Here is a 14,272-nt window from a genome sequence, read left to right as displayed (position 1 = left end):
ACTAGCAATATGGTTTGTTTACTTCCTTTCAGTTGTGTAAAATGAGAGTAAATGAAATAATGTATATATTATTAGCTATAATATATAATGGCTATATTATTAGTCACTATGATTTGATTAAATATCTTTCATACTCTCTTTATAAAGTGGTTTGTTTTTGTGATTTTGCTACTGAATGAAAAATTTAATTCTTAAATAAAATTGAAGTGGAAAACAAGTTTGTCTCAACTCTAAATGATGTCTTGAAACCCACTCTTAAATCTGCTCTTAGTAATTCAATTTTAATCACCAGAATTCAATCTTAGGTAGAAATTCACTTTTCAGTTGAACGGTCTTTTTTCTCTGATTCTGTATATTTTATTAGTAACTTTTTATGCATTAGCTTCTTTGATTAGAGCAATATAGAAGTTGGCATGGAGAATTCAAAAAGTTAGTATTATACTCTTTCAAATGAGTATGATTTAATGTCAGTATGTTGTTATGTGGCTATAGATATAGAATTTCCAGTTTTAAATGAAAAAGGTAATATCACCTTTGAGAATCTACAACAAACTGTCAGAGCAAAATTAAAAGCAATTCATCAAAGAGCATACTGACTGTCTTAGTAGAATGGACATTGATTATGTCCCAATTAAAGCAAACATGACTCACACTGAATGGAAATCAATTGACTATCTGTATGATAAGCATCCTCCCTTCCCTGTCTAGGACAATGGAGCTATGAAGATGGCTGGGGAGAGAGATGTGCTTCATCTGTATGTCACACAGCACTGTAGTGAAGTTCCAGAAAGCTGAGGATGGTCCCAAAGAATGTGTGGCCAAGGGAAAAACAGACACTGCACACCATTCATGCCCCACTCCACTTAGGTACCAGCTGGCCTGAGGAGGGTACTGTAGAGGAAACTGTCTAACGTGCTGGCCCCAGGGAGATCCAGAGCTTCTCCATGGAAGAAGCCTGCGCTTAGGGGAGCATCTGAGTGAAGGGCGAAGGAGGCCTCCCCTCCCATTATAGCCAGGGGGTGTGCATTACAAGGACAGAAGCATAAAGTACGCGCCTTTAAAGTGTTGGGTGCAGATGTATCTCTCACCAGCCCTCACAGCAATGGGAATTCCACAACACATCCTCCCTATGCTGCTGTGATACACTCAAAGATTCCCCAAAAGCATTTTTAAAACAGAAAAAATAAATTCTGAGGTTCTACACAGTTTGTTACATAGCACTAGAGTGTGAGAGCAACGGCATTAAATCTGATCGGCTCCATTTATTAGTTGCTGTAAACCTTTCATGGTTTGTACAGACAATTGAGTATTGCAGTGTGATGAGACGAGAGCGACCACTGTGGCGCCAGAGTAAGCTCTCCGGGTTGTGTGAATTCAGGAACACTCACACAAACCACGAGAGCAGCTGCTTTGACTAAAAAGCTTACTGTAATTCTATGCCATTTTCTCCCCACAAAAACTGTTTAATTCTACAATGTTATATAGTGCAGTTAGCAAAACTGCTGATTAAAACCCTCTTTTTTCTTATTATTTGTAGATTTTTTTCTATTATCAATTACAAATATGCTACATATTATCAACCTTTTTTGAGGTTGTAAATAAAAAGAAGAAAGGAAAAACCTATGTTGATTTTTTTTTTAGACTTCATACTTATTTCATGCATTTTTTTAGTGGTATCTCGGGTCAAGAGTGTGATATTTGATTTTTTTTACTCTCTTGACACAAACTGCCACCTACTAGTCTAACATTTTGTTTCTCTCTCACTCTTCTTTTCCTCTGGTCTTAATAGCTCCTTCCTCTGTCCTTGCTTATTTGTTCCTCTATTAAAGTATATATTTTATTCTGTCTAGCAGCAGATCTCTTTTTTTGCATGTTTTTCTCTATGATGGAATTTCAAGCTCTTAAAGGGCAGTGACCATGGCTTTTTCATCTTTGCATCCCTCGCAGCCACAAGATATGGTACTCTCCAAAGACAAAATTCAGTTTTTTTGTGTCCAATTGAACCAAGTTTAACTTAACCACTCTAAAATATTCTTACTTTAAAAAAATTATTTAAGGAAAAATATAATTTCTTGCAAACAGTAAATCACTGCAGTCACCATGAATGACAAGTGATCAACAAAAGTTCATGTGAGGAGATCCATTTAGTCACCATGTTAGGCAGCAAAAATGCCCTAAACACACAGGTTGCAGATGAGATGCAAAGATCTGACATTTAACCTAAGCAGTAGTGTGAAAATAGAGTATTTTTCTTGCTATTACTACATAATGATAAAGCCTCTAAATGAAGAAAGAAAATGTCTGTCAATTATATGGTGCTTTATTGGCAAAATACTAAAATGTCAAATGGTCTAAATGTATACTTTATATATGCTATACATTCAATTGCTATTGCTAAATAGCTACCTGCTCAACATTAGTTGAGCAAAACACTTGGTGAAGTGACTCAACTCTATACATTTCATACAACAATCTGACATTGTACAGATAATGTCTTTAATTCATTTTTTACAGACTTTTTCTTCCATGTGACACATATTTATTCACTGCTTTTATGCTAACTTTCTATAAAAGGTGCCATTGTATTTGAGGTCTACAAAGTCAGTTTGCATTCTCTGTATGTTACATCCTTATAACAACCCAGTATTTGTCTCTGAGGTAAAAGACATTTTAAAATTTCCACTTTAGAAATGAGAACTGAGAGACTTCCATGGTGGCGCAGTGGTTAAGAATCCGCCTACCAATGCAGGGGACACGGTTTCGAGCCCTGGTCCAGGAAGATCTCACGTGCTGCAGAGCAACTAAGCCCATGCGCCACACTACTGAGCCTGCGCTCTAGAGCCTGTGAGACACAACTACTGAAGCCCATGAGCCTAGAGCCTGAGCTCTGCAACAAGAGAAGCCAACGCAAATGAGAAGCCCATGCACTGCAACGAAGAGTAGCCTCCATTCGCGGCAACTAGGGAAAGCCCACAGGCAGCAATGAAGACCCAATGCAGCCAAAAATAAAATTAATTAATTAATTAATTAATTAATTAATTTTTTAAAAAAAGAAATACAAACTGAGGACACAGAGGTGAAGGTGCATGACTGAAATCCCATTGTTAATGTGTCTGAGTCAGGATTGTAACTCAAGGGAACTAGAAGCTTGCCAATGCTCCTTTTCACTCTCTACTACTTGAGCATATCTAGAGGGATAACTGTGATTTTCTTTTAATTTTTATTTATTTATTTTTGGTTGTGTTGGGTCTTTGTTGCTGCGCGCGGGCTTTCCCTAGTTGCCGCGAACGGGGGCTACTCTTGTTGCGGTGAGCAGGCTTCTCATTGCAGTGGCTTCTCTTGTTGCGGAGCACAGGCTCTAGGCGTGCAGGCTCAGTAGTTGTGGCGCACGGGCTTAGTTGCTCCACGGCATGTGGGATCTTCCCGGACCGCGGATCCAACCCGTGTTCCCTGCGTTGGCAGGAGGATTCTTAACCACTGCGCCATCAGGGAAGTCCCAGCTGTGATTTTCATATTCATTTGAATGTTTTTCTTGCACAATTCTTACTTTTTAGCAAGAGCTTTATGTAAATTAAATTATTTACAGGCGAAATGACAGGATGTCTGGGATTTACTTTAAAGCATGTGCTAAGAAAAAAATGGAGATTAATGGAAAGTTTAAAAACATTTGGGATAATGTTGATAATTGTTGAAACTGGGTAATGGATACAGGGGACTTTGCTTTGCTATTCTCTCTAATTTTGTATATGTCTGAAAATCCCCATAATGAAAAGTTAAAGAAAATAAAGAGGATTTTGAAACTCACACTTGGAAGCATAGATGGTAAATTAGTCAAGTAAATGGTTCCTTGTGATGCTGACAAGAGGATAATTTTGGAGAAAGTCCAAGATTATAGTTCTTAGAGTTTTAGACCTGGATAGTCCATTTAAATTCATCCCCTTTCAATAGACAAAACTTTCACTTTTCAGAATGTTCACTGATTATTCAAATTATTCCATGGACTAACAAAAAAACAGCCTAAGGGAAAATTATGCATAAAAAAGCAAACATTAAAATTTCTTCTCAGGACAATGGGTAAGAAAAACTATGTGGAAAAGGGAAATGATAAGAAAATACAATTTGAATATATTATTTTCAAATTCTTTGATACCATGACTTGGCACACTTGAAATTTAAGACTTTAATGGAACTTAGAATATATTGTTTGAAATAATTCAAGAATAAAACCAAGAATGTGTAAAAATTTAATATAGTGTTGAGGAGAAAAATGAAGAGTTTGACCTTGAAAATCATGATGTTGCACAACTACTTTACTCTGAGACCCTTACATGATAATAAGGTGAAGGGTGACACAGGAAAATGACTACAGATTCTTTATGATTGCACCACAGTGAAGGTGACAACCCTTAGCACGTCACATGTGAAGGGAAGGAATATAAAGTAAAAATGGAGATGAAAAACATCAGGCTTGCTGCTACTCATAGTGCACAAAAGAAATATTTAACCCAAGAGATTAAATATACCCTGGAGAATCTGCTAGTACTAGTCAATCAAGACAATTTTCCCAGTTTCTTCTAAAAAGATACAGAGCTGAACTTTCTGTGGAGAGTAGCTTATTACCTTAAATGATTTATGGCCACCTCTTCAAGTATTTAATAATACTTTGTGTCTGTCAAAGTAGGCAAAAGTTAAAAGAAAAGAGTGCAAACATTAGGTCTCTAATTGTTTCTGCATTAACTAAGGACAATAGAATTCACATTTTTCTGTCAGGAAGTCAAGAACATACCACACAAACAGTTAAGAAGAAGAGCGTATGTTTGAGTCGCATCAGGAGAGACAAAATATGAACATTATTAATGATTCTAGTTGCTCCCTTTATCTTCAAGCAATAGCACAAGATGCTGTGAATCAATGTTAATATTTTTATTGCTTTTGAGATGCTATAGTGATTTTGTCAATCATGTAAGGCAGGCTAACTCTAACATAGATTTTTCTCATAGTGGAGCCCTCTTTGGATTTTTCTCTCACGTGTTTTTAGAGAGCGGACTCTGTAATTATGCTGCTGTGTTTGAATTCTTCCACACCCTAGCTGGAGCAAGTTGCTTAAATTTTCTGCTCTTAATTTTCGTGTCAGTAAATGAACATAATTGTACCTACTTTAATAAGATTGTTGTGAGGGTCATTTTAGGTTACACATAAAGAGCTTAAATAAGTATTTGACATGTACTTAAGAAATGGTAGTTAATAATATTATGCTCTATATAACATACATTCCTTTTTCCTAAAGTAAGCTTTCTATTTTAAATGAAAACTAGTTGTCATAGGCCAACACATCCCAGCCTCTGATGCTGAAATAGTCTTGTTTCCTCAGGAGTCAAAGATCCTGTTTTAATAGAGTAGATTGTTTAACTTACCCAGAATCTAACTCTGTTCTTCCTTTCAACAGAACTCAATTGTTTTTTTATTTGTTTTTATTGTGGTAAAAAACATATAACATGAAATCTACCCTCTTAACAAATTTTTAAGTGTACAGTACAGTATTGTTAACTATATACACATTGTTGTACAGCACATCCCTAGAACTTTTTCATCTTGCATGAATGAAACTATACCCATCGAACCCACAACTCCCCATCTCCCCCTCCCCTTAGCCCCAGGCAACCATCATTCTACTTCCTGCTTCTATGAGTTTGACTACTTTGGATACCTCCTATAACTGGAATAACACAGTGTTTATCCTTCTTTGACTGGCTTATTTCACTTAGCATAATGTCCTCAAGTTTCATCTATATTGTAGCATATGACAGGATTTTCTTATTTTTGAGGATCAGTAATATTCTGTTGCATGTGCATACCACATTTTCTTTATCCACTCATCTATCAATGAATATTTAATTTGTTTCCACATCTTGGCTATTGTGAATTATGTTGCAATGAACATGAGAAAGCAAATATCTCTTTCAGTTTCTTTGGGAATATACCCAGAAATGAGATATAGGGCTGGATCATATGGTAATTTTATTTTTAATTTTTTGAAGAAACTTCACACAGTTTGCCATAGTGGCTACACCATTTTACTTTGCCACTAGGAGTGCACAAGAGTTCCAATTTCCCCACATCATGGCTTGTTATTTTACTTTTATTTATAATGGCCAGCCTAACAGATATGAGGTGGTATCTCTGTATGGTTTTGATTTTCATTTACCTGATAATTAGTGTTATTGAGCATCTTTTTATATACCTTTTGGCCATTTGTATGTCCTCTTTGGAGAAATGTCTATCCAAGTCCTTTACCTAATTTTTAATTGGGTTATTGGTTTTTGTGCTATTAAGTTGTAGGAGTTTCTTATATATTTTGGATATTAGCCTCTTATTATATATATATATATATATATATATATATATATATATATATATATATATGTATAGTTTGCAAATATTTTCCCTTATTCAGTATGTTACCTTTTCACTCTGTTGATTGTTTCCTTTGCTGTGCAAAACATTTTAGTTTGAAGTAGTCCTACTTATCTATTTTTGCCTTTGTTGCCTGCACTTTTGGTGTCATGTCTAATAAATCATTGCCAAGACCAATGTTGTGAAGCTTTGCCACAGTGTTTTCTTTTAGGAGTTTTATAGTTTCAGGCCTTACTTTTAAGTCTTTAATCCATGCTGAGTTGATTCTGTGTGTGGTATAATATAAGAGTTCAGTTTTATTCTTTTGCATGTGGATATCCAGCTTTCCCAACACCATTTGTTGAAAAGACTGTCTTTTCCCCATTGTGTAGTCTTGGCACTTGTTGACTATTATTTGATTGTATATACCTAAATTTATTTCTAGTCTCTCTATTCTATTCCATTAGTTTATATGTCTGTCTTTATGACAGTACTACACTGTTCTGAATACTACAGTATTGTCATATGTTTTGAAGTCAGAAAGCATGAGGTCTCCAGCTTTATTCTTTATCAATATTCTTTTGGCTATTCAGGATCCTTTGTCATTCCATATGAATTTTAGGCTTGTTTTTTCTCTTTCTATGAAATATGCCATTAGAATTTTTTGTTTGTTTGTTTTGTTTTGCGGTACACGGGCCTCTCACTGTTGTGGCCTCCCCCGTTGCGGAGCACAGGCTCTGGACGTGCAGGCTCAGCTGCCATGGCTCACGGGCCTAGCCACTCCTCAGCATGTGGGATCTTCCTGGACCAGGGCATGAACTCGTGTCCCCTGCATCGGTAGGCGGACTCTCAACCACTGCGCCACCAGGGAAGCCCATCCATTAGAATTTTGATAGGGATTGCATTGAATATGTAGATCACTTTGGGTAGCATGGAAATTTTAACCATATTAATTCTTCCAATCTGTGAACATGGAATGTCTTTCCATTTATTTGTCTTTAATTTCTTTTATAATTTTTGAAGTTTTCAGTGTACAAATCTTTCACCTCCTGGTTAAGTCTATACCTAACTATTTTGTGCTTTTAGATGCTATTATAAATAGGACTGTTTTCTTAATTTCCTTTGGGGATTATTCATTTTTATTATATAGAAATGCAATTGATTTTTATGTGTTGATTTTATATCTTGTAATTTTACTGAATTAATTTATTGGATCTAACAGGCTTTTGTTGTTGTTGCTAGTCTCTAGGGTTTTCTACATATAAAATCATGTCATCTGTGAACAGAAATAATTTGAATTCTTACTTTCCAATTTTGATGATTTTTTTCTTTTTCTTCCCTAATTGCTCTAACTAGGACTTTCAGTACTATGTCGAATAGAAGTTGTAACAGTGGGCATCGTTGCCTTATTCCTGATCTTAGAGGAAAAGCTTTCACATTTTCACCATTGAGATTATGCTAGCTGTGGGTTATTCTTATTATAGCCTTTACTATACTGACATAAATTTTTCTATTCACAGTTTGTTGAGTGTCTTTAAGAAAGTGTGTTGAATTTTGTCAAATGCTTTTTCTTCCTCTATTGACCATGTGACTTTATCCTTTGTTCTGTTAATGGTGTGTCTCTGTGGGGGAAGGAAGTTTTGGGGCTTCCTATTCTGCCATCTGGCTCAACAGAACTTAACTTAATGCTTTATGCACTCCATCCCATTCAGTTCCTGACTTTCAAGAGAACTGACTCTACCACCAGCTCCTGGAGGTGGGCCTGACCCCACTAAAGATCATCTCATCTCTTTGGCTAGTGATGAGATTTATTGGGTTCCGTGATGATGAGATTAGATGAGATGTAATTCAAGGAAAAGACTGCTGTCCCGTTGGAAGGTTCTGGGAAAGCCTGCCTTCCTCTTCTGGGAGAGCCTCCAAAAACAATGTTCTCTGTCACTCCCCTTGCATGTGAACAAGGAAGTATGCTCAATTGCTATTGGCAGGCATCTTATGACCATGAGAGAACTGGCCTTAGGTTGAAACCCAAACTGTGTATGGCTGCACAGAGAGACCAAAGGAGCCTGAGTCCTTGATAACATATTTGGTTCAGTGAATCTGTCAACACTGAAGCCCACCCTTAGCTTTGAATTTCATGCAATGTGAATTTTTATTGTGTAAGTTTGAATCATAAATTCTAATAGTTGCAGACCAAAGCATAATGGGATGAATTGGAGAATGTCATTAATATAGCTAAAGCTCAGTTCTTGGATCTGTAAAGTCCTTGTAATGATTAAATATGATAATGTTTTATATATACTGCTACGTATAAAATAGATAACTAGTGAGAACTTACTATATAGCACAGGGAACTCTACTTAATGATCTGTGGTGACCTAAATGGGAAGGAAATCTAAAAGAGAGTGGATATATGTATACATATAATTGATTCACTTTGTTGTACAGCAGAAACTAACACCGCATAGTAAAGCAACTGTACTCAATAAAAAAAATTTTAAGGTATGATAATGTGTTTAAAGCTTCTATCAGTGTCATGAACATTCATTTCTCAATATGTATTAGTTCCCTCTTCTTTCTTGTATACTGAGGCTCAGCATTTCTTTCCCCACATACCCCTAGACTTATTAAGGAAAATGCTTTCTATTTTTTGTTTCCTAAGGTAAAAAAAAATAAATAAATCTCACATCTGTTTCCAGAAAAAAAGGGTACAATCCCTCAACAAGAAAAATGGTTTTTGTCTTTTGTTCCCAGTAATAAGATTATTACAAATCCCTTGTCAATTCCCACCCTCATTCCTCAGCCTCAATTTTTCTACAAAATTTTAAATTTACATGCTTGACAGAACTGTTAATAAAAATTGGAATATAGGAACATAGGATCCAGAGCTGACAGTTCATGTTCGAAGTCTAAGACCAGAAAGAGTGTTCTCTCACCAAACTGTACAGACTATGTTCAGGCAGTATTTTTTACATAAAAGCAAAGGAGAAAATGTACTAGCATTGTAAGCACTGGAGGAGACCACTGGGTTTTACTCAACCCAAAATACATAAATGCATATGCCAAAGGAGTGGGAGACCTAAGGTCCTGCATATAACCATTTGTAGTTCAAGGAAACAATTGGATCAGTAACTTCTAACCTATAAGTTGTGATTTAAACTTCCATCTTTTTTCATAGCAACCTTGGAGTATCAATCAGATGGACACCATGCCACATAATAAGCTAGAACAGATTTAAACTGATACAATAAAAATTTAGTATTTCATGCTCCCTTGTGAAATATTTGTGCATTTATGAACTATATCATTTATATGGTTTGTGGAGTCATTGGATAAGTGAAACTGATACAAATAGTGTCCATTGTGTGATGTAGAGATTTTAAATTTTGTGTGCTGTCAGGCAATGTTTATGATACCTTAAAACTTCCATACAGCAGTGACAAATTATAATTGAAGAGACAGCTAGCTCTAAAATAACTCTACTATAGACTTCTGCTCTCAGAACACATTATCAAAGACATTTTTCCAAACAACCCACATCACTGCCCTTCACTTGTGGATTTAGCTTCCTCCAAGTTGTTTTCACTTCTCTCACTTACATTTTCTTTTTAAACAAGAGTTACACTTCCTTAAGCAGCTTCAGTGTAGCATATAGTTTGGGACTACATGGTTTCACGCAATATTGGCCATGGTACTTTTTAATCCATCAATGTCCATAGCTTTTAAAATGGACCAAAACCCCTGTGGAAAAGAAGCATACAAATCTAACACAGAAAGTTCTGACTCAATAGTACATCGTTAGATACTCCCTATGTGTAACAATTTGTTGCTAACAAGGCACTTTAAGAAGTTCATTAACTCTGTGAGACTGCTTAAGCACACCTCATAAAGGACAGTTTATTTATCCTGCAAACATATAATTCCAGCAATAATTTACTGATTTATATTCGAATCACTATGTTACTCCATTTCATATCTTTCTTCTAGGTCTCTGACATAAGCCTCCAATTTAAGAGCAAACGGTTATAATAGGTCAGTAGGTTAAGAATTACTATAACTAAAACAACTTTATGCCAACTCAAGTATTTATTAAACAGTTTAGCACCAGGCTAAATTGGGAACAAAGTAATAAGGAAATTATAAGGCACAGTTCCTATTTTAGAATTTAGCTGAGAAAGGAGAACAAAAGTGGTAGAGACATATATATTTTTAATATACACACATATATATGTATGTATTATATAAAATTATACAGAGCTATAATTACATATTGTTAAACAGTTATATATAATTATATAGTGTAGATAGTTATGCTATTATATATTATTTATATATTATATAACATAATTTTAATAAGCATCTAATCATGAAATGAATATTATATTTACAATATACATTTGTATGTGTGTATATATATACATTACATTTATGTATTTAATATACACACAGTATATAGTATATAATATACATTATGTGGTCTATAACAATATAATTTTATGATAAAGTATCAAAATTGAGCTTTTTTTTTTCATTCATTCAAACATTTTTGGAGTAGAACAGAGGTTGGCAAACTTTTTTCTAAGGAGCCAAATAGTACATATTTTAGGCCTTGCAATCCATATAGTCTCGGTTGGAACCATTCTGTTCTGCAGTTCTATGATGCACAAATGAATGGGTGTGCCTGTGTTCCAATAAAACAAAAGTTTCTCCTATGACCTACAAGGCTCTACATGACCTAGCCTCTTGTTTGCTCGCTGTCATCATTCAAAACTTGCTTGCTCACAGACACAAGGCCTCCTTGTTTGTGGCTGCCACCACAGGGCTTAGTATTCGTTCCTACCTGGAATTCTCTTTCTTCCGATATCTGTATAAATTGTTTCTCCTCCCCCTTCAAGTCTTTGCTCAAACATCACTTTCTAACAAAGCCTTTCTTAGTATGTTATTTACTACCATGGTATGTAGTATTGTCACAAAATATCCTATAGCCTTGTCCAAAACTCTGCATTTTGCTCCATGGCTCTGATTTAGCCCAGTGCTTGGGAAAAGCATAGACTCTGGAGCAAAAATGTTTGAGTTGAATTCTGGTTCTTTTACTTACTGACTGTGTAACTTTAGGCTAATTATTTTATGTCTCTAGGGCTCATTTTCCTTTACCCATAAAATTAACATACTAACTATATAATTCATGGAGCTGTTTGAATTAGTTAATACATAATTCATCTAATATACATAAAATGCCAAGTTAATACTGAACTGAATAAAATTTCTAAAATAACAGAGGAATAAAAAGAAACTATCCAGCAGAAGGCAGGGAAGGAGAAAAATAAGAAAAGGAAAAAAATATAAAAAGCAGAAAACACAAGATAAGTTGCAAAAATAAAACCATTGTATTAATCATTAACTATAATTATTAGCTCCAATATAAGTAAATGGATTAAATCCAGCTATTAAAAAAAGAAATTGTTGGGTTAGATTTTTTTTAACGAAATCCAGCTCTACACTGCTGACAAGGAAAACAACCAAAACACTCACAGGCATACACAAACATATGTACACATACACACATACACATATTGAACTTAAAATGATGGGAGAAGATATATTTTGCAAAAACTAACCAAAAGAAAACAAAGGTAGCATGTTAATTTTAGACAAAATATGTTATGGCAAAATTCATCATAAGATAAAGAATCACATAAAAATAAAAATACTCCTGTATCAGAGAGATATATATAAATGATGAACTTGTATGTACCTATATTAATCTGTTCAGGTTGTTATAAGAGAATATCATAGCCTGGGTGGCTTATGAACACCAAACATTTATTTATCACAGTTCTGGAAGCTAGAAGTCTGAGATCAGAGTGCCAGTGCGATTCGATGAGAGCCCTCTTCCAGGTTGCAGATTTCTTGTATCTTCACATGGCAGATGGAGCTAGGTAGCTTAGTAGAACCTCTTTCATAAGGGCTCCACCCTCATGACTGAAGCACCTCCCAAATGTGCCACCTCCTAATACCATCACATCGGGTGTTAGGATTTCAAAATATGAATCTGTTGGTGTGGGGAGTTTGACACAAACATTCAGATCATAGCAGTACCTAAGATAAATGTGCAAGGATTTTTATTGTGACACTATTTATAGTAACAAAAAATTATGACATTCTCTTATTAAAAAATCATGTGATTAAAAAATTCAAATTAAAAATATATTTTATATGCCATGTTTATAAAATATATATATATATTTATATTTGCATAGAAAAAGAAACTAAAAACAATCAAACATTTATCAATAGTTATTATTTCTAAATAGTAGTTTCAGGGTTTTTAAATTTTTTTCTTAAAAGTTTTTTCTAATTAGTATAACATACATCATTATGTATAATTTTTAAAAGAAGAAAAATAAATAGTTTTAATTCAAAGTTTTACCAATAAACAGCAAAAGTTTAAATATATTTGCATCATGACATCAACATTGACTTTTTTTTTAACATTAAGATTTTTCTAAACGAACTGCTCATAGAGTGCTTGTAAAATAGCTATTTCCAACTGAATGTTGAACATATTCAGATGTTTCAATTCCTTTTTACCTCTAACCTGAGTTCAGTACTGCAATTTTAGCTATATATCCATAGTAGAAATCCTTCACGTATTTATTGAGAACATAAATATTCATTAGCATATCTTATTTCCCTACATGGTAACCTCAATCTATATCAACACTCCAACCTCTCAGTTTCCACACTTCAGTTTTGCACGGATGAGGGTATATTATTTATGTTTTCACACATACATTCTAAACATCTGGGATGAAAACCCCCTGCTCTCATTATCACTCATTTAAATCATTTTGCACAATGTCACAGGAGAAATAGTTTGAGAAGAAATAAAATGCACTTCGGTTGTTACAATTTATGATTTAACCAGAAAATGTCTGGACATTTTTTTTTAAGTATGCTGTAAATGCCAGTCTATTCTCATTCTAAAGGAAGATTTTCTGCATGAATCTGTGATTCTTAAATAGTCACCTCACCTCAGGTGCTTGCCTAGGCGTTTTCTCTCTCTCTCTCTCTTTCTCTCTGGTTCTCCTTTCCATCCCTGTTCTTAAGCCTTGGGTTAAGCTTGAGTTAAGAAAAGGAGAGAAACCTTAAGTTGTAGGTAAAATTAGAATTTTGATTTACATTAGATTTCATTTTGAAATGAAAATGACTGAAAACTATGAAATCTTTCCAAAATATCAAGAAGGGGTAGGAAAGATTGATCCTGGAGACTGCGTTTGCATGGTGGTGTTAGGAGAAAATCCCTGTTTCCTGGTCATACCCTACTGAATTCAATCTATGTAATGAATCAATTAAAATTCATTCCTAATTATCAGTCCACTCCATGTCATGCTCACTGTGCTCCTCGCAGGTGTTTGTTTCACCAGTGCTTCTAAGTTGACATGAGCTTTGAAGGTCTTTCCTACAGTCTTAAGGTATCTAATCTCCACTTTGTCTCCACCAAAGGAGCTGCACTGCAGTCTTCAAAATGCCAACTTTCCATAGTAATCTGCTGATACACAAAGAAGAATTCACCCTCACTTTAAGTTTTCGTACTAAGTCAAATATTTTAAGCACTATTCCATCTTCTTAGGATGAATTACTATCCATAAAAATGGATTTCCATATGATTGTCCCACCAGTTCTCCAGAGATGTCCATATATGTCTGATTCCCAGATATGAGTATCGTTTGAACTTAAGCTTGAATTCCCACTATATCAGTCAAAATCAATACCTCATTAAGTTACTTAATGTGTTTTTTTTTTTTAATACAAGAGTTACCAGAAAATAGTTCCACACACACATTATGGATAAAATTATAACTGGAAATAATTAAGTATT

Source organism: Hyperoodon ampullatus, assembly GCF_949752795.1.
Source record: "Hyperoodon ampullatus genome assembly, chromosome: 12".
Classification (NCBI taxonomy): domain Eukaryota; kingdom Metazoa; phylum Chordata; class Mammalia; order Artiodactyla; family Ziphiidae; genus Hyperoodon; species Hyperoodon ampullatus.
The sequence above is the reverse complement of the archived record's forward strand: the minus strand, read 5'-3'. Positions refer to the sequence as shown.